This window comes from Abramis brama (genome assembly GCF_963993115.1).
Source record: "Abramis brama genome assembly, chromosome: 8".
In the NCBI taxonomy this organism is placed as follows: domain Eukaryota; kingdom Metazoa; phylum Chordata; class Actinopteri; order Cypriniformes; family Leuciscidae; genus Abramis; species Abramis brama.
In genome coordinates, this window is record NC_139970.1 from 27,947,782 (window position 1) to 27,975,237 (window position 27,456).

Genomic DNA, 27,456 nt, shown 5'->3' on the forward strand with positions numbered 1-27,456 from the left:
CAGAGAGAAGTGGCGACCTAAGGGTCAGATCAGAAAAAAACTATTGGGGAAAAAAATGGGAGAGCAGACGGATAATGGATGACAGAACAAGCATAAAATTGTCAAGTGCTTTAATTAAAAAAGAAGAGCAATTGTTTGTCATTCTGATAGTTACACTGATATTAAACCATATTTAATCTTTATAATCAACCTCTGCTTCTCAAGCTTTTAAAATGTGCAGTTTTCTATCACTCCTCTGGGAAGAGTTTACATATACAGTTTTTTAGCCTGCATCTTTTTGCAGATGTAGCTGAATATGGATTTATAGATGCTTTGTCATTTTTTGGATGTTAAAATACTTTCTTCTGTCTCTGGTTGACGTAGAAGCCATATATTGTGCTTTCAAAAGCATTGCTTTGTTTTGAGAAGTCTGATGTGTCATCTGTCTCAACCAATAGCATATTTGATGGGGCTGAACAGTCAGGCAGAAGGGGCAGTAGGGAAACAGTTTAATTGTTATTAGTCAGTTTGTTGCTAATGATATGAATTAGTTTTCCTATTCACAATTAAAACAGTTTTAATAGCCACATGAATGTACCACCATTCAAAAGGAATGGGGTCATTAGGATTTTTTTTTCTATTCTATTCAGCAAGGATGCATTAAAAAGTGACAGTAAAGGCATTTATAATTTTACAATAGATTTATATTTCAAATAAATGCTGTTCATTTGTACTTTCTATTCATCAAAGAATCCTTAAAAATGTATCACGGTTTTCACAAAAAACATTTCGACATTGAGAATAAAAGAAATGTTTCTTGAGCACCAAATCAGCATATTAGAATTCTTTCTGAAGGATCAAGTGTAATGATGCTGAAAATTTAGCTTTGCCATGAAAGGAATAAATTCAATTTTAAAATTTATTATAATCTTTCACCATATTAAAATTGTAACAATTTGTAAAGGTTTATTAGTTCTTTTTTCTGTATTTTTGATCAAATAAATGCGGCCTTGTGAACATAAGAGACTTCTTGTGGACCCCACACTTTTGAATGGTAGAGTACGTTTGGAAATGGCACATGCAAAGTAGGGTTTTATACGGTGGCCGAGAGAGCTCAACGCGCTGCAACTGAAGAAAACACATGCAAATAGAAAAAACACCCGCAAATTAAGAAAACATCTTCATCAGTTTCACAACACATGTGTGCTCCAAATACTCACAACACAACCAAATACAGAAACGCGCTGCAAATAGGACAGAACACAACGGAAATGTTTCCTGGGAACCCAATAAGTGACGGACGGACGGCTGGGACGTGCTTATTGCTCGTGAGCTTTACCTATGCCCTACTCTCTTAAAAGGGCAGACGGCAGAGCCCTTGAATTGGGCACTTTGGAGGGAGCGGGGCACTTGTGTGCCATTATGTTGATGAAGGGAGCAACGAAAGACAACGTAATTTCCTCATTATTTTTACCTGGGATGTTCCCATGACAACGCAGCGCGTGTCCATCAGCTGAATAGCTGTCTTACCAGAAATATAGTATTATTGCTGTTAACATAACTGTTGCAAATAAATATACATTTTATACAACACAGTTTTTAAAATATGCGTTTATATCTGTGTGTGAGTGTCTCAACTTTAAAACTTGCCTTCTCATATTTGGACCTATAGCTGCATTCTAACATTTCTTATGAAACTTATTTTAACATAACATGACAAAATGTGTACAATGTAACTGATGTATAGATTAATGTCTTTCCCTCATGTTCTTTTTCTCTATCTTTTTTTATTTATTTATTTTTTTTAGTCTTCAGCTCATTGTTCTTTTTAGTATTCTTATGACATTGAACATATTGTAAATACATTTTGTATATTGTATACGAAGTTGTATGTCATAAACGTGTCATCTCTGTATGTTTTGCAAAAAAAAATATAAAAAAATAAAAGTAGACAGCTGTAAGCACGTCCTAGCCGGGTCCGTCACTTATTGGGTTCCCCGGAAACATTTCCGTTGTGTTCTGTTCTATTTGCAGCGCGTTTCTGTATTTGTTTGTGTTGTGAACTTTTGCAGCGCGTTTCTGTATTTGGTTGTGTTGTGAGTATTTGGAGCACACGTGTTGTGAAACTGATGAAGATGTTTTCTTAATTTGCAGGTGTTTTTCTATTTGCATGTGTTTTCTTCAGTTGCAGCGCGTTGAGCTCTCTCGGCCACCGTAGTTTTAGAATCAGCATAAATCATTTTGTGATGACTTTGCATTTATAAGGGACAAGACTAACTATGAAAACATGTTATTCAGAATAATTAAAATGTTTTGAAATCTAGGGTGTTTCCAAACTTTTGGAGGGCACTGTATGTCTTATGTGTTCTCTGTACAGTATTCAAGTCTAGAGTACTTTTTACTGGACAGTGAACAGCTGTTTTCTGACTAAAGTTGAATGTCTTGGACTGTGCTTCACTGTACTGAGCATTGGAATAATATGTTATCTGTCTCTTACACGCGTTTCTCAAAGATGTTTAGTCAACACATTCAGCCCAGCCAGGAGCCCGTCAATATCAGCCGAATATTCCCACTCCCTCCAGATTTCAGCAGCAGCAGTCATGCCGCTTGTAGGACTGAAATTGAGGGTCCATGTTTTTATTTTTCTGCTTCAATGCTCTAAGGAGAAAGCAACAATGGCCATCGATGCAATCCAAAAATTAAATGCCCATTAGATTTTTACTGGTACATTCAAATCAGTTACAAAAAACTATTGCATTACACTATACTGTCATAGCAAAGCTGAATTTACAGCATCATTACTACAGTCTCCAGTGTTACATGATCTTTCAGAAATCATTTCTTATTATTATCAATGTTGAAAACAGTTGTGCTGCTTCATATTTTTTTTATGAAAATCATGATATAGTTTCTTCAGGATTCTTTAATGAATATAAAAGAACATTATTTATTTGAAATAAAAATCTTTGGTAACACTTTAGTTTAGGGTCCAATTCTCAACTAGTTGAGACTAGCAAAACTAGTTGCTTATTAGCATGCAAATTAATAGGATATTGGCTGTTTATTAGTTCTTCTAATAAAGCACATATTAATGCCTTGTTCTGCATGACCATATTCTACATCCCTTAATCCTACCCAAAACCTAAACGTAACACTTTACTATTAACAAGCAGTAATTAGGAGTTTATTGGGGCAAAGGTCATAGTTAATAGTTAGTTAATTGTGAGAATTTGTTCTCTCTCTCTCTCTCTCTCTCTCTCTCTCTCTCTCTCTCTCTCTCTCTCTCTCTCTCTCTCTCTCTCTCTGTCTCTGTCTCTGTCTCTGTCTCTGTCTCTGTCTCTGTCTCTGTCTCTGTCTCTGTCTCTCTCCCTCTCCCTCTCCCTCTCCCTCTCCCTCTCCCTCTCCCTCTCCCTCTCCCTCTCCCTCTCCCTCTCCCTCTCCCTCTCCCTCTCCCTCTCCCTCTCCCTCTCTCTCTCTGTCTCTGTCTCTGTCTCTGTCTCTGTCTCTGTCTCTGTCTCTGTCTCTCTCTCTCTCTCTCTCTCTCTCTCTCTCTCTCTCTCTCTCTCTCCTTGTCTCTCTGTGTGTTCTCCATGCCTCTCCCTTGGAACCTTTTGGCTTTGTCATGTACAGAGTTCGCAATTAAGACTCCTCCACCTCGCTAGGAGTGCAGTGTCCTCTCAATCTGTGTCTCGCCCCCTCTTTCCCAGCTGTTCTTCTGCCCATCTCTCTCTTTCTCTCTCTCTAAAGTCCTGAGCTGAGATTTCTCTGAATGAGACAGCGGATCTGAGATCTGTCAGATGAAAGCATGATGTGAAGCTTCTTCTGAAGGCCTCTTGATTTTGAGGGTTGACGGGTCTGTGTGTGTTTGTAAAGGTTTGTGTGCCGATGAATGTGTCTGTATGTCAGAGTGTGTCCAGAGTAACATGTTATTTCTTAGAGTTTGCTTTTAATGGAGATCTCAGTTATGTGTCATTTGAGCATCAGATGTACAGTTAAGTAAAAACAATTGAGCCATTTGTAGATATAAAAGAAACCGTATAGAGCTATAAAAACGAATGTGTATAGTATCTCAACAAATCTGAGCACAGTTTGAGATGAGTTGAAATCTCTTCTGAGTGGATTATGTTAGATTATGGATTGGGATGTGCTGATATTGAATATCTGAAATTATTTTTGTTATGGCAGAAAACATAAGAGTAAAATTCTATACTATATTATCTAAATAAAAACTAAAATACATAAAGTACATTTTGTAACATTTTGCAACAATTTAATGTTTGTATGCTATAATTTGTAAGGAATAGTGTACGATAGGAAGTTGGATTATTGAAAAAGAATACACACTCAACATTTTTGCAAACTTAAAATATATAAGTAAAGCTAATTCTATATGAATACAATCTATATTATTATAAATATAATATTAAAATAACACTTATGTATATCTTATTCTGTGGAGAAACACTGAAAAAGCAGGAACTAACGCAACAAATCTCCATTTAATCACCATGTAATCTCGCAGCTTGGAGAAACAATTGAGATGTTAAAGAGATCTTTCCTGGAGGTTGATCTAAAGTCCACGGCTTATTCTTTTCTGAAAAAGGATGTTTATGTGAGATTTTTCAGATAAAGATATGTGAGACCTGATGCTTTGGAGAAAATGATGGTATTTGTTAAGCTCTGTGTCAGAATTATTCTATTTAATTGTGTGACCAGTTACATTTACATTCACGCACCGTATGCAGTTCAGGTGTGTGTGTGTGTGTGTGTGTGTGAAAACCTGGGTGATGTAGAATTAACTGTAGTCGTATACTCTGCGTGTGGCCTTGACCCTTTAACACTCACGTTTGTACTGAGAAATCCACTATTGATCCTCCCGTGAGCCCTTACCAGCGATCAATGGATGCTGACTGTGTATGTATGTGTGTCTCCACTGGCTAAAGTTGGTTTATCCAGGGAATTGAGTGTCTAATCACTGTTCCTACACTATATGATGGAATCAGAGAGAGAGAGAGACGCTTGCCAAGAGTGTTGAGTTATTAATAAAGCCGTCTGTCCCCGTGGAGATGAGACAGCGATGTCATAATGGGTTGTGGTGAGGCAGAGGGCGGCAGTCACAGATGGTCTCGTGGATCATTACGGGCTCTGTGGCGTTCTTCCGAAGGTCGAGTCGCCGTAGCAACGTGGCATTTAATCGCTCTCTTACGTGTTTTGCTACTCTTTAATGCATGCATATGCGTGTTTGTGCACGTCAGTGTTAAATAGATGGGAAAGACAGATGGGGAATTGATGCTGAGGTTGGTGCGTGTGTTTAGAAAAAAATGACACAAAAAAGCATCAGAGGCAGGTGTTGAGGGGGGGGCGGCTTTGAGGTGCTGAGACAAGGTAAAACAAAACACTGTAGAGTAACAGTGTACACACACACACACACACACTTTGTGATGTTCCTGTGGAGAGGTGGCATGCGTTTTCATTTTTTGGCTTGAGCCAATTGCAACCCTGAGCTCTTGTCAACGGTGGTATTTGAAAGTGCTGACATGTACGTTTGAAAGCGCTAGACACTTTATTGTGATGATGTAATGATGGTTATTCTCTGAAAACAGCAGACACCACACATGCACTGCAGTCGTTTATCAGGGAACTGCACAGCTGAAGGTCAAGCATGTTTCCGCCACACATATTCAAAGCTTCAGTGTTCAGACCCTTATCTGAATGTTAAAGACTTCATGGAGCCACTGGTGGGAGTTTTGATCAATGTCTGTTCGCTTTGAGGTCGTCTAAATGGTGATGTACTCCAAAAGAAACTTTTAGTGAATAACATTAGCAATTAGCAAACCATGTTTCATGGCCAGGGTGGAATGCAAACTGAAGTCAGTTGACCACAACAGTGATTCTGTAGGCAGGTTTGGATTTAGAATATATTTTTCCCGATCAATTTTCCCCATAGTCCAAAAGCACAAGCCTTGAAATAAACCAGCCGGCTTTAAGATGAGTGACAACATTTGATTTTAAGCAAGACACATATGAAAATGATAGCTGTTTGAGAGACTTAGTTTGAGTTTAACTGTTATTCAAAATGCTTTTTAGGAGCAAGTGGTAACTTTTGAGCTGTTTTTTTTTATTTATTATTATTATTATTATTATTATACATACACTACTAAAGTGTGGGGTCAGTCAGTATCAAATCAGCATATTAAAATGATTTCTGAAGGATGTTACTGGAGTAATTGCTGCTGGAAAATTCTGATTTTCCATCACAGGAATAAATCACATTTTAAAATATATTAAAATAGAAAACATTTATTTTAAATTATTTTAAATTAATTTTACTTCAGTAAATTAAGTTTCTCTGTAATGTAAGTCTGTCGTGAAAGGTCAATACATTATTAAGTCTATTTTACTTTGTAGAAAATGAATGTGATTTCACTTTCAGTCTCAGACTATTGCACTAATAGTCATTTATAATTAGCTAAAGGACAAGTACTTCAATATGTTTAAATGGGAAATACAACGGCACAAGAAGAAAAAAACAACAGCATTTGTTCATATAATTTCACTGAGTTCAGGTGAGCTGTAAAGTTCAGGTGAGAAAAAAATTGTGAATTTCTTACTTGACAGCTTGACAGTAAAGTCAAAAGATTTCATAGAATTTGACATTTTATTGTATGTACAGTAGAATAAGTATATTTTTTCTTAGATTATCGCAGGGTTTTCCAATTGCAGACATATCACACCTTCAGTGTCTTTCCACAAGGCAATCAAACTGTGTGTGTTGGTGACCCCAGTGTCGTATTAAAAAATTGTGTATTGTTTGAAACCCATGTTCTCTACTGTATTGTTAGAGAGAGAGAGTGTGTGTGTGTTAGCAACAGATTATTCATTTCGTCCTGACAGTCCTGGTGAGAGGAGAGCCTCTGGACACATTTAGACTGATTCTGTACCTTATCACCTTCACACACATACACACACACAGAGCGCAAAAGACAGAGGAATAGACAACCACTCTGTCTCTCCGAAGTTGTTGAAGGAGAAAAAAAGAAAGAAGGACATATTTGAGGAGAAAAAGGGGAACAGGAGGGAGATAAGGATAGCACTGCATTGCAGCATGGGAGCCGAAAGAGAAAAGACAACGAAAGAGGCAACGTTTTTAATGATGCCCTTGGCACCTTGACTAATATACATCCATAAAAGAAGAGTTGACTTCATCGTTCAAATTCATTAAGTGTGTTGGAGTTAATGATCTCTCTCTCTCTCTCTCTCTCTCTCTCTCTCTCTCTCTCTCTCTCTCTCTCTCTCTCTCTCTCTCTCTCTCTCTCTCTCTCTCTCACTCTCACGTGCTGCGTCCAGTGCAGGGTATCATTATGTCAGACAGTAATGTTCCACACTTCCACTGAGAGCTGATTATACATCACCTGTGCCACACACACACACACACACACACACACACACACACACACACACACACACACACGTTTACTCCTGGCCACTGACAGTGTAAAGGTGTGTTCAGGGGTTTTGAGACCTTCAGAGAGCAAAGCTAATTACTCTCAGTGGTAATTATAACAGCTACAGTCACAATGACCTTCCAGTATGAGGGCGCTCGTGCGTGTGCATATGCAGCGTGGCGTGGCTCTGTGAAGCGTTTGCAGTATTCCTGGGAGTATCGAAGAAGTGCTGACCTGTAGATGTTACTCAGAGGACAGACATGACATGGTCTAAAGAGTACTTTTGTGCATATGGTGTTGAGGAGGGGCTTTATAAGCACATCCCCATGAGACATTTCAATAGTTATTTTTATTGGTCGACAGCGGCTACATTTTTAATTTCTTGTAATCTTCTATGGTCCAATTTTGGTGACTCTGCAGCTACTGCGTGATGCTATCATGCTAATATGGACCAAAATCTCAGAGTAATGTGTCTAGCACCTTGTTGAATCTATGCCAAAAATTAAGGCAGTTTTGAAGGCAAAAGGGGCTCCAGTGTGTGTATATATTTATGGCTGTTAAAATCTGTTTTTACTTTCCTTTTGCCAGATGTGGCAAAAGTTTTGGACCCTCACTGTGCTACACATTTACACAGCAGTTACACTTGCACATCTTATGTGAACAAAGCCCCATATTAAAGTCATATATCATTGCATGTCTGGGACCACATTTCTCTTTCTAATGAATAATTCTGAACATGATACATTTTTGTTTTGTATATTTCCAGTGGCGTTAAATGTGTCTGAGCTTAGGCAGATGCTTAGTTTGAGAACATTCAACAGCACTGACGACATTACAGATTGCTGTTGTTCAACTGTGTGCTGCTCTGGGTCACACCTGACATGCTGCTCATTTTACATTGTGTTCTTGCCTGGATAACAATCTTTCAATACAGGAGGATTTATGGATTTGCACACACAAAAACAAGTGGTTGTCCAAGAGGCACACATGAGCATAGTGTTTCTCATAGAGGGTTGACAGAGCATGCTAAAGTCATTTAACAATTTTCCCCGTAACTCTGTCTTTCCCCATCTTTTCTCTGACGTAAACACGCTCCTGAGGCAGGACAGATACTGTAGAAAACATGATAGAAAACATGCTTGATTAGTCAGGGTTAAAGTGCAATGACTGCCTCTTACAGGGGGAATAGCACAGCACTGAAACAAATCAAACTGAACGTTAGTGATTGGGATCGAGAGAGAGAGACAGGGAAAGGGGGATGGGGTGCAAGAAAGTGAAATCAACATAGCAGCCTTGGTAAAAACAGTCAAGTAAGGTTCAACTCAAACCAGTAGAATGTTATATTTCTGTTACACATTAAATTTGGTTATCCTGTACGTGACTGATACAGTAACTGTTGTGCTGCATGGCTTTACTTTCTCTATCTGTCTGAAAAGACAATAGTATTGCGATACTCCAAGACATATGGTAAAAGGTTAACAAAAAATGTCCTTTTGATTTAAAATGCTAAATTTGGTATTACATTGGGGGTGGAAATGAATAGGCTTGGATTTGGTGCTGGTTACCCAATGCAGAGGACAATGGTGACACCAGAATACAAATATTCATGATTCTGAATCTGAAAATACAGATGGTTCAGTAACCACTTTTTACTTGTAACAAAAGACGTTTGGCATTATCAGGACCCACAAATATTCCCCCATTGCATTATTATACATTATATTCCAAATTATATAGCGCAATTTAATGTAGTAGTAACACCAAAACTTTGTAAAAATTTTTTTTCACACAGTAATTTTCATTTTTGGGTGAAATATACAGATTGTCACTATATCCACGATACATATTGTTGTATTTTTGTATTGCAATATATTGTGACACAATATATTGTTACACCCCTAATATATATGTATACGTTTTGGGACAGTGAGTGAGATCCCCCCCCCACCCCCCCCCCCCCACCCAAAAAAAAAACCCCACAACAACAACAAATACTTTTATTCAGTAAGAATTCATTAAATTGGTCAAAAGAAACAGTAAGGATGTTACAAAAGATTCATGTTTCAAATCAATGCTGTTCTATTGATCTTTCGATTCATATAACAATCCTACAAAAACCAAATGATCATGCATCCATGAAACATTAAGTAGCATACTTCTTTTTTTCAGCATTGAGAAGAAATGTTTCTTGAGCATCAAATCAGCATATTAGATTATGACAGATCATGTGACAATAATGTGAAATTGACGTGAAAATTAAGCTTTGTCATCGCAAAAATAAATTGCTTTTTAAAATATATTAAAATAGAAAATAGTTATTTTATATTATAATAATATTTCACAGTACATATGTTTTACTGTATTTTGGATCAAATAAATGCAGCCTTGGTGAGAATAAGAGACTCCTTTCAAAACGTTTTAAAATCTTACCAACTGCAAACTTAATTCTTTTGTTTTTTTTAAACTTTTTTTTGTGTAAACGGTTGTATGACAATTGTACAATATTAGCAGCATTGAACTCTCAGCTGATTGATATTTGGTTTATGATATATAGAGAGCCTTTGCTTTAAAGGGATAGTTCACTTTGAAATAAAATTTTTGTATGTTTTAGCTTACCTCAAGGGCATCCAAGATGTAGGTGTCTTTTTTTCCGCAGTAGTTTCAATTTTGATATTTTTAGGTCAAACCGTTCTTGTCTGTCAGTCATATAATGCAGGTCGATGGTCACGGTCTCAAAACACAAGCACAGAGTCCAAATTAAAACAATTCCCCATCGTCCAAATTAAACAATTCCCCATCGTAAGTACACATTAATGGCCTAAGACACGAAACGAGCGGTTTGTGTGAGAAAACGAACAGTACTTATATCGTTGTTATCTCTTGAACACAGCACACGTCCAAATGATCTGACGGCGCGGGCGGGTATAGATAATGTAGCCAAGCGACATCTAGTGTATACATCTATACCCGCCCGCGGTTGGGTATAGATGTATACACTAGATGTCGCCTTCGCTACTGCAGTTCATTGGAACGAAACCGTAGCCAAGGCGACATCTATGTATATATCTATACCCGCCCGCGCCGTCAGATCATTTGGACGTGTGCTGTGTTCAAGAGATAACAACGATATAAATACTGTTCGTTTTCTCACACAAACCGCTCGTTTTGTGTCTTAGGCCATCAATGTGTACTTACGATGGGGAATTGTTTAATTTGGACGATGGGGAATTGTTTTAATTTGGACTCTGTGCTTGTGTTTTGAGACAGTGACCATCGACCTGCATTATATGACTGACAGACAAGAACGGTTTGACCTAAAAATATCAAAATTGAAACTACTGCGGAAAAAAAGACACCTACATCTTGGATGCCCTTGAGGTAAGCTAAAACATATCAAAAATTAATTTCAAAGTGAACTATCCCTTTAAATATAGACTCAAAATTATTTGGAAATATGGTGCTGCTTCAGTCCCTTCCAGTTTAGACTATTATGCATTATAAAACTGTGAAACAACTTAAAGTTTTCAACATACATCCTCTCAATTTAAGCAGTGATTATGCAACTTATAGGCATACCAATATCAAAAGTACATAAAAATAGACTTTTATTGGGCTGCATACACTTATTGTTATGACTGCTTGTCAGCAAAGGTAATTCAACTCTAAAATATTAACAATATGTTTATATGTTTTTCTGATTGGTTTACCTACCTGTTTGTGTTTGGAGTGTATCAGGGAATGATAAGACCAAATAGAGGTTGTGGTGGGGTCAGAGGTGAAAGGGGAAAATCCTATGTGCTGTGTGTCTTCCTCTAATCCTTCTCTTCTCCCTCTGACTCTGTTTGACTAGTTAATCCTGCACTCTGTTCAGGCCTGCTGGATTCTGAATGGGTGATTTAAAACTTACACAGCAACTGTTCTGTGTAACTGATGGACCTCCACCCTCTGACAGTCTGTCTGCTTGTCACACTGGTGTGGGATTGTTGTATTAGGAATTGTAAGTTATGGCTTATAAACCGGAAAGAAAATCGGCTCTAAAACCTGACAGAGTTAAGCTATTGTAAACTGAAAATATATGTCACAGTACAGTAAATCAGTTAAATTAGGAATGAATTTGGCAAGTCTACATCTAAGATGCTAAATTAAGCTAATGCAGGGGTTTTCAAACTTTTTGATGCCAAGTATCCCTTATGATGATCCCAACAACATTAGCAACATTATATAATTTCATGCATAGACCCATTTTATACTATTATACTAAAATTAAGTATATTTTAAAGATTTTCTTCCTAAATTAAGTAATTGATTTTTATATTATCAATGTACTGAAACAATAGACTGGGTAAACCCAGCCTGATCTGCCAGCGATTTGATTTTGCCCTGCAACTCAGGCTGGAAACCTGTACATTTATCTCTGCTGCTTCCTTTACACATTTGCGGGAACCAATCACAAACTGGCTTATCCACCTGGCGCGCTATTGGCGGGTTTAATCCAATCCAATTCCAGAGCCGTTACGGCTCTGTCCAATTCCTTTTAACCTCTCGACGATGCTCAATGGCTTCTTTTTAGCAAACAAATAGCTCGAGTGGGTGTAAATACCACTAACTTTCATGTTTTTTTCCGCTCGATTCCATTGCTGCTTCTGCAAACCGCTGATCAACACGTTTGGTTACACATTTCCTGCCTGGAGTTTTTGCGTTGCTGCAAAGTACGTCACCCGGATCGTTGGTCTGATTGGTTGAAGGACTATCCAATTGCGTACAGAGTCATTTGAACTATGCCCGTTGATCACGCCTCTTGTGCAGTAGAAAATACATAGCAGACTCCCCAGACCAATGTTCAATCTTAAAAGATTGAGCTTGGTCTGGTGATAGCCAGACTACTGAAACAAAGGGAAAGTATTAAAATATTATTAGAGAATATTTACTTATTAATTAAGTTACAGCATGTCATTTTTCTCCAATTAGCCTAATGTTAGATTATTTAAGTTTCTTACTGTTTATGGATTCTATCGTTCTATAAAAGTATAAGCCTCGAGAAATTGTGAATTATTGTGAATTTACATTTTAGACTCTTCCAATTTCCAATTTGAGATTAGAAAACAATTGACATTACTGTAAGCTTAATCTTAATCAAAAGTTTGATGTGACAGAAATCGAGTATATACTAGAAAAATATATAATTCATAGTACAAATGTAAAATTTCAACACTAATATTTAAGTTGTATTTCTTCATTTGCAAATGCTAAAGATTATAATCAGTCTATAACTTGAAACATGCTCACTCACTGTAATCCTCGCTGCGAGTGTTGTTAAACTCATTTCAGTGCAGAAAACACTTATGCTAGTTACATGTATGTAGTCAGTAGCCTACATGTGAAATGCTTTTCACAGACAGTTTCCATAGGTAAAGCATGTAAAAATTGTTTCTTTAAGTGGATCAAAGTGTAGTGTTGGCACTTATATGTTGGCAGGTAGCCAAATGCACACAAAGGAATGAAAACAACGCACTCTTTATGTCTCTGAAAGACAACAGCGCTGAGTTGAACAGACGATCACAATTAATAAACAGACCTGAAACGGCCTTTTGTGACATTTGAATTCTCCGGTGCAATGCAATCTCATGCACAATGCAGCACAGTGATTGGGGTACACGAGTTTCTTCTCATTAATAATGCCGTCCAAGCCGCTTAATAATGAACCGAGTCACTCGGAGACCCTTGTACAAGTCGCACGCGCTTCAAAACACGCAGCGCATACTTAATTCAATTGTGGCCTTTGTGATTAGAAAATTGCACTAAGCAATGTCGCGATTTCTATTTAATGTTGGTATATTGTGCGGCCGTAGACTAAACTGTGTGTGTGTGTGTCATTCACTGAAACGCATATTTAGCTGCAGCCAAGTGACTTTGCGCGACCCACCTTTTACCACTCTGCGACCCACAGTTTGAAAAACCCTGCTCCTTTTTTTTTTTTGCTTTATTTTACAGTGGAAACTACTGTTCTCCATTTGGACACAAATATATTAGCTAAACATGATTATTATGTATGTCATGATGTGTACTAACTCTTCTCGCTGAGTAGAACGATAATAGCCGTTTGCAAACATAGCCTACCAAGCTAGTTTATGTGCTTTCTTTCTCATTCAGTCCATTTCCTTTATGTACCCTGCTTGTCACTGATGTGATTTGTACAAGCAGCAAATCTCAGCAAATACAGCATGATTTAAATGTTTCTGTCAACACTGAACCAAGTTCTGGGAGTACACAATGCATCTTATGACACATTTTGTAGCTCAAACAAAAGCCTCCGGTTCTGCCACCTGACACAAATAGAAATGAAAATAAAGTCAGAGAAAGAGACCCTTGTAACTCATTTTTTAGGATTCAAAGATAACACATTGAACTGAAAAGAGAGGGGAAAAAAATGCTATAGTAGATTTTACCAAACACCCTCTCTTCCTGTTCCTGTACAGTAGAGCTAGACAGGGAAAAATATGACTGTGATGAGTGTTTGTTAGTGAAATTACCCCATGATTGCTCTATTTCTTACCAAAGCCTTTGGAAGCAAATTAATGAGTTCAGTGCTTATCCACATGACCATCGGGGGACAAATCCAATTTCGCCTGTAAAATAATGACAGCCCCTTCTTGGACCTCAAAAGAGACAGGCCAAATTACAGCCAACACTTGATCATCTGCTTCAAAATGACCATGTATTTCTCTAGAGGGAGGCTAAAACCGGCTTTGATAGTTTGCCTCCGGACAAGGATGAATTTGTGGTAGAGAAGATGCTGTTAATATGTGGAGAATGCCTGCTTACAAGTAAGGATTTCCATTTGGGACTTGATTAAGGTCAGTGTTTAGGGTTTGTGGTTTAAATATACAATTATTTGTTTACTATTAGTGAAATTCAAAAGGATAGACTATAAGAGCTTTGTGTCTTTTGGCATTGTTCAGTGATACACTGAGCATCAAAAACTGTTTTTTTTTTTAAAAACAATAACAACTTATAAACCTTTCTAAACAGATACAACTGGATCTAATTTTTGATGTTGGTTTAATACTGTTCAAAAAATGTTGTGGTTAATATGATTTTTTAAAAAGAAATGAATAATGTTATTCAGCAAATTGTCATAAAAAGTGCAGTATAGACATATTTTAAACTTTTTAACTTTATTTATGAATAATCTAATTTATTCCTGTGTCAAAGCTGAATTTTCAGCATCCATTCAGTGTCATGTGATCTTTCAGAATTCATTCTAATATGCTTATTTGGTGCTTTATTATTATTATTATTATTATTATTATTATTATTATTATTAATGGTTACACTTTATTTTACAGTGTCCTTGTTACATATGTTACATGTACATGTACTAAATTATGCATAATTACATGCAACTAACCCTCAACCAAACCCTAATCCTCCCCTAACCCTATAGTAAGTACATGTAGTTAATCAATATTACTCAGTACTTAAATATATAATTACACTGTAACAATGACACCTTAAAATAAAGTGTGACCTTATTATTTTATCAATGTTGAAAGCATTTGTGCTGCTTGATGTTTTTGTGGAAACTGTAATGCAATTTTTTTGCAGGATTCTTTGATGAAGAGAAAGAAACCGCATTTATTAGATTCTTTTTTTTTTTATGTAGACTTTTTTTCACTACTATTTAATGCATCCTCGCTGATATCTTACCCCAGCTTTTGATCTGTGTAGTTGCTTGTTGTAATTTTTATTATAAAATCTACTTTGTGTTTTGCTCAGGAACATCCCTCAGCTGTGTAAATTCACATCTTGCTTCAATATGCAGCACTGCATCAAATACGCTTAGACCATCTCATGGCAGAACAACAAATAAAAGTCATTCCACTCTTTTTGTGAATGTAGGCTTCAGTGATTTCATTTAAAAATACATAATATCTGTCAGAGGATGCTCTTCACATCAGGAGGTGAAATATTGCCTGAAACATGGGTGAAGTAGATTATCTCATTAACTTTAACAGGCTCTTTTTTTTTTCTCACTGAGATCTAATGGAGAGGATTCGGTCAGTGGATTTTAGAGGAGGCGCCTTAGTCCCGTAACTGTGTTTGTGAGAGGAGGTGATTATAGCAAAGAAAGAGAAAGACAGAGGGAGACACATTTGTTGTGGGTTATTAACTTGTGAATGAGAGAAAGTGAATCGCTGTGTTTGTATGGAGCATTACCTCCCAATTATGCAGTGAACGTCTGCGTATGTGATTATCACAGTTAGTGCTCATGTGATTTGTCTTTAATTCTATCTATCTATCTATCTATCTATCTATCTATCTATCTATCTATCTATCTATCTATCTATCTATCTGTCTATCTGTCTATCTGTCTGTCTGTCTGTCTGTCTGTCTGTTTGTTTCTTTATTAATAGCAAACAGCAAAATACACTACGATACATGAAGATCTAACCATCAAGAATATTTAAAAGTTACGAGTTTATTCCTTCCTGTGTTCTCAGCATGTGAGTGTGTGGGATGTTTCTAGCTCAGCATCATATGTGCTGTCACACTATAATTTAAGGAACTAAAAGCTAAGGGCCAGTAGACTGTCTGAGAGGCCATCTAAGAAAAAACCTGCAAGCAATTGAGCTGCTGTGAGTTCTTCGCTTTAAACTCGCCAAACATTGAATCAGCCAACCGCTGTTCTGCTTGGAAACCTCGAATCTGACAGAAAAAGTAACCCAAGCACACCTCTCCCCAGACCAAAGGCGTTAATTATGTTTAATTGTAGGATATTTCTTAGTAACTAACTTTAATGGGTAACACTTGTCAAAGTCAGGTCCTGCTCAGTTGGGTTTTGGTGTACAGTGCCAAAACTCTCTGTGTGTGTGTGCGCGTGCGTTTTCCCTCAAGAGATCTTACACCATCTGAAAGCAAAGGAGCTCTTACTCCATCAGGAGATCTTACACCATCTGAAAAAAAAAGAAAAAAAAAAGAATAATCTTTATTGTCATTGTATGCACACAGTAGTACACATCAATGAAATGGAGTTAGCAGCTCTAAAAAAAGACGCATAAAACCGTTAGTTATCAAAAACTTTTTGGAGTAACAGGCTTAAATTTATTTAAATGTTCACTGAAAATCTTTAAAAGGGTGTGGGCACCATTCACTTCCATTATATGGAAACAAGCAGCCTGAACATTCTGCCGAATCGCCTCTTTAGTCATCCGCAGAAAAAAAGAGTGTTCACTTTCGAGTAAATTGTCTCTGATATTTTCGCTAATGTTTCTTGAGTTTAATTTATGCTGTTTGTCATAATTCTGCTTCTTTCGTGAGTGGCACGTTTGCAGTAGTGTGCAGCATGGTCATGCCATGTGGTCTGAGTCCAGATCAAGTTCACTTCCACTTAACTCTGCTCCATCAGATCAAGTTTTAACACCCCCCATCCTCTGTTTACACACACAGCATTTCGGATTTGAAGTTCCAATTGGCAGCATGAATATTGACCTTGAGTCTCTCAGCACATTTCAGATCATGCCCTTCTCCGGGTGAGTCTGGGCTTATGGTGATGATTTGCCCATAGGAGACGAGTTGGAAGGATTTTTTTTTTGCTCTGTCCACGCCAAACTTATGGTTGACTATCTCGTTTTTTAATTACACCGCCCTTTCATATTTTCCTTTCACACATTCTTTTGTTCAGCCAGCACGTTTAATTATCTCTGCTTGATTCTGGTATTATTTTACAAGAATGAAGACTTGACTGTACCCTCAACCTCCTAATATTGCAGTCAATCCAAATGAATGTGCTATATTGGCATTGCACGCTCTCTCGCTCTCTCTCTCTCTCTCTCTCTCTCTCTCTCTCTCTCTCTCTCTCTCTCTCTCTCTCTCTTCATCAGGCAGAGTATTCCCTCACTGTCCACCCTCGTTTCCCACATCAAACGTTGTAGTGCCACACATTTCTCTCTCCTCACCCTTTGGGTCCAGCTGGCAGCAGCAGTCTGTATGCCATATGGGCCACTGCTATATATAGACCAGCACTTTCACGTCTACTGTAAATCCCTCCATCTACTCTATAGGGCTGATGAAGGTCATGAACTTACAAAACGTGCAAAACAAGAAGATGTCTATGGAGGTTAAATCCCTTAGCACGAGAAAGCGATAGAGACAGGTGGATTATCTAACCTTGCCGTGTGTATGCACCTTGGTCAGTGGACGTGCTGTTAATTCATAGGATTAAGCACCGTAATATGAAATTGTTTGTACAGGGCCTGGGATATGATCAGGCCATGTTTTTTTAAACTAATTGTTTGGAGGAGAAGAAAGCTGGAAGGTTATCTTTGGTGCAAAGTTTTAATTTCCTGTGTTGTCTGGGAATTTCGACCTGTTGAAATAAGGCTGAACAATTTTTCGAAATAAAATTGATATTGCGATTATGGATTAGTGCGATTATCAAATTTATTTAATTAAATGTGCTGCAGTTTCAGAGTGAAGCATGACACCATGTTCTATGTGTGCGGCTCATAATACAGGGTTTTATCATTTTAGAGCAGCTCGGTTCATTTACTCTGCTCCAAGACCACCAAAATAAAAACTTTGAAAAGTTTTTATTAAATATTCATTTGTATTTGACAGTCTCATTATTACAATATTTTTCTTATTTTGTTTAATATTTTTGATAGTAATCACAATAAAACTGATAATTATTTAATAGTCATAGCCTATTGAATGGGTTGTTAAAACAGTTCAATACTGAAACTTTGTGGCAAGAGACATTTGTTGACTTTAAACATAAAATCCACATTTTTTAAGTTTTTCCCAAATAGTTCAGCTTGCAAAAAAAGTAATCTTTCAGCTTTTTTTTTAAGATAGTCATTTTTCTATGCACCTCTCTACAAAATCTCCCCGATCACTTTATGATGATTATTTCCAGTTAGAGCTATTCAAGTCATCTGGTGAAAATTCATGCATTTTATTGGTTCGCGACTGCTCTGTGTGGCAAACGTTTCGTTTCGATCAGTTTGCTTTGTCATAAACAGCATAATGAGTGTTTTCATTCCATAAGGAATGCCAGAGTTCCGTGCAGACCGGCGCGATCGGGTGGGTGAATTTGAAATGGGGCAGTGAAGGAAAACCATCAGAGATTCCATATATACTGACGTTCCACATACCGACATGGGCTTCAGTACGTGGAAAGATCCATTCAAGACGCTCATATTTGTGTTCTTTTTTTTATTTTATGAGACAGTGATGTTCCTGTCTTCAGTGCTTGGATTTTTTTGGAATTTATTTAGTGAACTCAGTATGCTTTTGGTGGAAAAGGGCAACTGTGAACCATTAAAAGAGAAGAATCAATAACTATAATCATACTATATAAGAGTTGCTAGTTTGCAGCACATGAACCTGATTTTCAGATTTTGCCTTTTTCTTTGATTCGTCTGATTTTGTTTGATGTATTGATTGATGTATTAGTACATCTAGATTTTCCCGACAATGCCATATTTATTTCATTATAGAGTTGTAACGTAGATCCCATTCATCTGTCTGTTGTAAGGAGCACATTTAAGCAGACAGAGAGAGAGAGAGAAATGATAGATGTCGTCTTATATCTGCCGGTCTGTATCGATTAATCTGTCACCATCGTTTGCTCCGTACATGCACATTGTTAGCGTGGATATATATGGCAGGGTGGTTTCTACTCCAAACACACACACAGATGATTTGTGGGCCGGATTATGGTATATCTCTGAACTGTTCCCCTGTTGTTCTGTGGTTCGAGGCTCTACACCAACACACACATGGAGTCGGTTTGGAGGGGAAGCATCCTGTCCACTTTTATGGGTTGACCAGTGCCAAAAACACAGACCAGGCCTTCATTCTCCAGATAAAGGACATTACTGTCTTAAGTTTATTTTCATGTCCAGACTTTTTCATCAACAGGTCTGGATTCTAGAATTCAGTCCAATATATGCCTTATAACAGTGCAGGAATGTTTACTTAATATAAAAAAAAAAAAAAAAACGAAACTAGAATTAAACAGCATATCTTCTGTGACTTTGCACTGTTGCCTATATCAGTTAAAAGCACATAATATGGAAAACAAAACCCTCAATTAATTCATTATTAATAATGGATTTCAAAGCTATCATATGACTTCAGCATAGTCGTATGCTCAGTAACTTTAATGTTACTTTTTGTAACAATACATCACCATCCTTGTAAGAACAAGAGTGCTGGCATTCTGCCTAAGATCTCCAGTTGTGTTTCATTTAAAATGTTAAATGCTAAAATCATAAGGGGGTTGGAACAACACGAGGACGGGTAAACGAGGACAAAATCGTCTTTTTTAGATGAACCGTCTCTTCAAAGGCTCATTGAGCAGCTCCTCATGGTAGGTGGGCAGCAGCTGGCACACGGGGACAGAGGACACAGCAGTTGTCTCTGGATCAAACGCACTGGGCATAATCAGTCTGAGAGGATCACATTGATTCTGCATTCCTCCAACTTTTGCAGAGGATTTAGAGCACAAAGGCAGATCTCTGTGAACTCTACTAGACAGAATCCTGCACACACATGTATTTATCTCTCTGCACAGCAGTTCTTTTGTTCTTTACTACATTATACCCCAAACTATAACGCCCTGTTTTTAGCTTTTCTTTTAGATTTAGTTAATTTTGTGAACGTGCTTCATAGACTATTTTATAGGATGAAGCCACAGTATTTTGTGTTTATCATTGAAGATACAGTTTTTCTTATAGCATCATACCAGGCAACGACAAACTCGGGTGCTTCTGAAATGAGAGAAATGATCTAGTGCCAGTATAAAACTAGTCCAGTACAGTGCATATTTCTATGGTAAAATTACCCGTATAAAGCGCATAAAAATGTTGCTAACAATGAGTCTGAATAAATGAACACAGTTTCTATCTATCTATCTATCTATCTATCTATCTATCTATCTATCTATCTATCTATCTATCTATCTATCTATCTATCTATCTATCTAATTTATATATTATTATTTATATATATTTTTTAGATTATTACTATTATTTATTCACCAAGGATACATCTTTGGAACTTTCTATTCATCGTGGTTTCCACAAAAGTATTAAGCTGTACAACTGTTAAACAATATTTCTTGAGCACCAAATTAGCATATTAAAATATACAGGAATAAAATAGAAAAGGGTTATTTACCTTTTTTTTTTTCCACAATATTTCTTTGTATGTTTGATCAAATAAATGTAGCCTTGGTGAGCAGAAGAGACTTCTTTCAAATACATGAAAATAATCGGCAAGCATGTATTAAGTTTTCTGTAGGGACTATAGCTTTGTGTAGTTCATTGGTAGCTAAAGTTTGGATTTGACTATCTGAAACTGTTCCTAGATCAGTGGTTATTATGGGCAGATGTATCTTGGAACAGCAAATTAAAGCAGTTAGGTTGTGGATGGATTGCTACAAAATGTTGTATATGCAAGCTGAGGTCATAAATCAAATGCCATCATGTGCATGTTGGAGGCATGAAAGCAGAATGCCACGACTGCAAATTATGAGGCTGAATTGCAAGATCATGCATGATTACTAGTGTTGATGCCTGGATTTTGTGTTTGTTCTCTGGGTCAGCGAAATCCGTTTTGCCAATGTACATTATTACAATTTGATCTGAGAGCGCTCCCATGTAGAACTGTGCCTGCATCATGCACAAAACATACTGTAGAAAGAGAAGGGACAATGGATGAAAGATGTTCTTGTTCATCTCAGAATGAAGTGGCTTAGTGTTTCAGAGTGTTTTAGCCCACCTGCCTTCCATGAACACAAACACACTCACACATCTGCTCCACTCATGTATAATTATCTCTCTCTTAAGTGCTTAAGACCAACCATATACCTGCAGCTGCAAATCTTACAGATGGGATAACAGGCAAGGATCCAACACGTATTGACACACAATAGATTGGGTGGATCACTTCAGGTGTACAGCCAAGAAGAATAAAAAATTAGACATTACGTTTAAAAAGATGAAAATCTTTGCTTATCGAGTCCGAGAATATTCCCTCATTCCTGTGTGCATCACACACATCAACAAATGATTTTGTGTCTAGAGCAAAGAGCCATTGATACACTTACTATGGAAGTCTAGAACAGAAATGTGAAGCTTTTTTGTTAATGCATTCACATGAAAATGTTTGTTTTGAAATGACAGCAGTTCTGTATCTATAGAGGCTGTAATCTTTGCCAGTCATGCCATTTATCCCTTTTGTTATACATCAACATAATTTTATTTAATTTTATTTAATTTTATTATTTTATATATATATAATGTAAAATATATATAATGTAAAAAAAAATAAAAATAAAAATAAAAAATAAAATATATATATATATGTATTTAGTCTTACATGAAAAAATATATATAAAAAATTACAAATTTTATTTATTTTAAATTATATTTATTTGTAATTTTATATATATATATATATATATATATATATATATATATATATATATATATATATATATATATATATATATATATATATATATATATATATATATATATATATGTATATATATATATGTATATATATATATGTATATATATATATGTATATATATATATGTATATATATATATATATATATATATATATATATATATATATAAAAAAAAAAATTATTATTATTTTTTTATATATATATATATATAAAAAAAAAATTTATTATTATTTTTTTTATGCAAGGCTAGAGTCGAAAATTCTCTCTTTTTTTTGGCCTGGGAGGTAATGTTAATTTCTGAATAACCTACTGTGTGTCATGATCTCCTCAGTGCCTTAAAGAAACCTTAAATTTATGGTGTGGGTAAGCAGTCACTTTCCGTCTAATTAAAATAGAGTGCTTGTGTTGAATGGCTTGTTCCATCTCTCTCTCTCTCTCTCTCGCGCGCGCGCTCTCTCTCGCTCTCAAACACACACACACACACACACACACACACACACACACACACACACACACACACACACACACACACACACTCTCTCTCTCTCTCTCACACACACACACACACACACACACACACACACACACTCTCTCTCTCTCTCTCACACACACACACACACACACACACACACACACACACACACACACACACACTCACACTCACACACACACACACACACACACACACACACACACACACACACACACACACACACACTACGAATTTATAAAGATGTAAACAACCTCAGTAAAGCCATATGATGTCTGGTTTTTACCAGAGTACAGAAGCCTGTATAAATAATGTAAACGATCCCCTGACAATTCAGTAAAGAACTGGAAAACTGCTCATGAACTTCAGTCTCATGATATACTGGAGCCATTAACCAGGAGTATGTTTGAATGTGTGTATATTGTGTGTGTGTTTGATGACGATTAATGGCTAGGGTTTAGGCGATCAGGAGGGTTAAAGGTTACATATCTGAGCAGACTTGCATATATTTTAATGTTTCTGACTCTCCTTCTCTGTGTCCTGCTCTTTTTACATCGGTGGCTCCTGAAATCATGCCTCTCGAAATCTGAGCTGAGCTGAGTGCAGAAATAAAATCATAATGGTGATTTGTCAATGAAGTGTGTGTGTGTGTGTGTGCGTGTGATGTGACTCTGAACCCTAAAGCCGACATCAATCTAGATGAGACAACTCCAATTTGTTTTCATCAGTAGAAACGTGTGTGCTGACTCAGTCACATCAGCTCCTTTGAGGCAGGACCGCTGGGCTGTTTACATCACTATCGCCATGACAACTCCTTCCCACCACACACACACACAAACACACACACAGTCTGAGCCATCAATCATCTCCAGGAAATGAAACTGCGTGCTGATCCCCACACTGTTATGTTTGACACAGCATTCTCACACACACAGGTACACTGTAAAACATGTTAATAAATAAAAAGGAAAAGAATGTGCAAACACTGCTGTAAAAACCTTTTAATTGCTAGCTGCTACATTTTAAGAATAAAATACATTATTTTACTGTAAAGTACTGTACAAATTATTTTTTGGCAAATATATTTGCTACCTTCTACATTTACCTTTAATATTAATTTATTAATGTAATAAAATCAAGAATCTGTGATTTGTTAATTCTCTTTAACCTTGATTTAACTGACAAAAGTACAAAAGAAAAGATTTTCAAAGTTTTCACTGATTTTGTAAATATAAACAAATTTTGATTTTGATAGCTGCAACACAGTCCAAAAAAGTTGGGACAGAGGCATGTTTCCCACTGTGTCACAGTTTAATTGAATTACACTTTTTTTTTTTTTTTTAAGTTTGGGAATTGAGGATACTACTTGTTGAAGTTTTACAAGTGGAATTTTTGCCCAATCTTACCCGATACAAGACAGTTTGCTCCACAGTCTGTGGTCATTGTTGTCTGATTCTCCTTTTCATGATGGGCCATACATTTTCAATAAGAGACAGATCTGGACTGCGAGCACACCAGTCAAGCACGGTGTAGAGTGTTTAGAAAGCACTCTGTTGTAGCATGTGCAGTGCATTGAACAGATGTATAGCTTTCTCCTGAGCCCAAATTGCTGTATATATAACACATTAGCATGATGGTTTCTGATGCAATGCCATCTGAGGGCTCGAAGGTCATGTATGTTCAATGTTGAATATGTCAATGCCTACCTTGCCCTACATGGACTGAAATTTATCTAGATTCCCTCAATCTTTTCACAATTATGTATGGTAGTTGGTGAAAAACCTAAATACTTTGCAATCTTGCAATCTATTTTTATTGTTTGACGATTCTCTAATGAAATTTGGCACAAAGTGGTGAGCCATGACCCATCTTTGCTTGCAAAGGCAGAGTCTTTGGTTAATGCTCCTTTTATACCCAAACATATTACCAGTTCACATACTTATTGTGGACTGTTTCAAAACAGTTTAACTTGGATATTATATAAGCTTTCCACTATTACTTTGCCTCTGTCCCAACTTTTTTGCAGTGTGTTGCAACCGTCAAAATCAAAATGTTTATATTTCTAAATTTAAATGAATTTGGCCAGTGAGAACACTGGAATTTTTTTCTTTTTACTTTTCCAGTTAAATAAAGGTTTAAGAGAATTAACAAATCACAGATTGGGGTTGCATTTAAAAAAGATAATACTGTACACATAATTTTACATGTAAAATAATGATATTATAAAGTACCAAAAAATACAGACACCAACAGCACTTAATTCCTGAAATGATGTTGTCACCATATTTTACTTTTTGGCACGTACAGCAGAATGTTCTTATAGCAAACACTTTATTATTATTATTTTTTTCATATTTAATAGTGTACATCACTACCCCCCTAGTGTACATCATCTCCAAAAAGCCACTGGTGTCATTGTTTTCTCTTCTTTTATTCTTTTCTAACCTATTTTTTTTTAATTAATTAATTCATTTTATTTAGTTAATTAGTTTCTTAGTCTTGTTTGCTTGAGGAGAAATTAACAGAATAATTAATTTGTTGATGAAAGTCATTGGTGATTTAAAATGAAAGTATCCTTTTTTTTTTTTTTTTTATAAAAACAGTGTTTCAAGGGCTTTCATATGAAAATAAGCCCTGTGATAATTCAGCCATCTGAAATGTCTTACAGACACAAAAATATGACTTTGCCAAGAAATGTGATTAAATCAGATTCAAACTATTTCACTTTCAAATCACACATTTATTTGAGCAAGTTTTACATAAAAAGGATTCCTTGTGTGATCATTATATTCAGAGCAAATGCCATTTTTTTGAAGCAGGAGAAAATGGTTTCTGAACTGAGAAATGAAGGACTGTAGACCAAACTGGGAAGCACATATGCTTTCAAGAAATTTAGCATCAATCCACTTTTAATGTTCAAAATTAACAATTTTGCCATTAATAATGTAATTTCTTTGCACTTTTAATTACACTAAACAACTCCCAGCTGTGGTTTTAAGTAATTAATTTCATATCATCTTTTAATGCGCACGCATTATCTTCAAAAAACACACATTTCCTGAGTTAAAGCAGCATTTTGAGAGGATACAAGCTGAAATCACTGACGCTAATGATTGCTCATTAATCATATGTCTTGATAAAGTTTTGACAAGACAAACTCCTAGACTCTGAGAGAGAGAGAGAGAGAGAGAGAGAGGATTTTTCATTTTTACCACAATGTGTTAGCCTGGTAATACCAAACTCTGCTACTTCGCTTTGCTTCGTAGACAGAGTCTGGCATGGCATAATTGAAAAGTGTTTTCTTTCTCGCGGGGGGGGGGGGGGGGGGGGCGCTTGTCTGAAGTTTAAAATCATTGGTTACCCGTAAGCCAATCACATAACGTTTGGTTATGGCGTGTGTTATGCGCATGCTCAGCCGCATCTAACTTCCACTGTAAACACATGTATGATATACCGGAGTGAACATGGCTGTGAACGACTTTTACAGATTATGTGAAGTAAATCTACGCATCCACGGTACAATCAGCGTCTACGTCACGGCTCTCAGCCCGCCCTCTGTTCGTTGATTGGCCGGCTGTTTTCAGGCCGGAGGAAAACGGAAAGCTCTGACGCTGTCTCAGACTGAGTACAGAAGCAAAATGAAATTGAGCGGAAGTACGAAGTCTGACGTAGTCAGGCTAACAATGTGTTGGCTCAGCAAAAAATATTAACACAACAGTTTTTTTTTTTTAGTTATGACAACTTTGAGTGAAATTACGTTCAATCAACAAGAAACATTGAGTTAAATGAACTAAGTTGTAATAAGTCACTCCAACTACTTAAAGCTGCAGTCCATAACTTTTTGTTCAACATTTACAAAATGCATATAATAAGCAAGTACATCATAAATCCATGGGTTGGCACCACTGCAGAGTAGCCCATTATGCATGACTCGTCATAGATATAAACAGAGCGAAGTAGCTCCTGCTACAGTGTTCTTCAGCAAGACACATACAGTTTTGTTTATTAACCGCTAAAGCGCCCAAAGTTAAGGACTGCAGCTTTAAGTTGTAGCCCTGGAACCAATTAATCGTATCTTTCAGTTTAAATCCACAGCTATTATAGCACATGCTTAATGTAACTTATTTAGCATGTATATCTATTTAATAAGCAAGTAAGATATTACTTGTCACTGGCATTCACACAGTCATTACTCATAGTCTTAGTGTTTACCTTCATAATACTCTTCAGCACAATGGTAACCACAAAACGTCAACATTACAGAAACTCTTAAATGTCAAACATAACGGTAGCACTTTATTTTACAGTCCTGTTCCCTATGTATACTATGTACTTATTATAGTTATTACAATTAATATAATAACTAAGTAACCCTCCTTAAACCCAACCGTAACCCATGTAGTTACCTTATATATATGTTCACTTAAGACATAACAGATAATGTTTGCGTGAATACTCACCTAGACAGATATTCTGAAATGCTGTATTTCTGTGTATATATCGGGATCGCGCGCTGTCTGAGGCGTCTTTGTGCGTACGCTTCGGATGTGTCAGTCAGCGCGAGTAAGCTCATTTTATTTTGTTCAGCATGAGTTTGAAAATCACATTTCATTAAGACTCATGTCATCGAGAATTTGCTATGAATATTCACAAAGTCGGAATGCTGCACTTTAAAATGATACCAAACTTATGCTGAGAGAAAGCGCCAGTCATCGAGAAGTGAGCAGAGAATAAACTGCATTTTTCATGGACCAGGTAAAAGTATTCCTCTCAGAAAACGTACAAATAAAGATACTTTTAGATGTTTAATTGCTATTTAGAGCATTGGGATCACTAGACGAGGGCTTAATGAACTCATTTTTGTGAAAACCTCAAATTCGACCAAAATGTAAATTGTTCACTTGTTTTGCCCATAGCTCGTAATAAGCCTTTGTGCATTGACTCATTTTGCCAGCACGGGTCACATTTGTTATTACTACACCAACTCAAAGCATGACATAATGGATGCATGTGTATTTAACACGAGAATTCATGTTAAGACAATAATCTTAAACTAGCAGA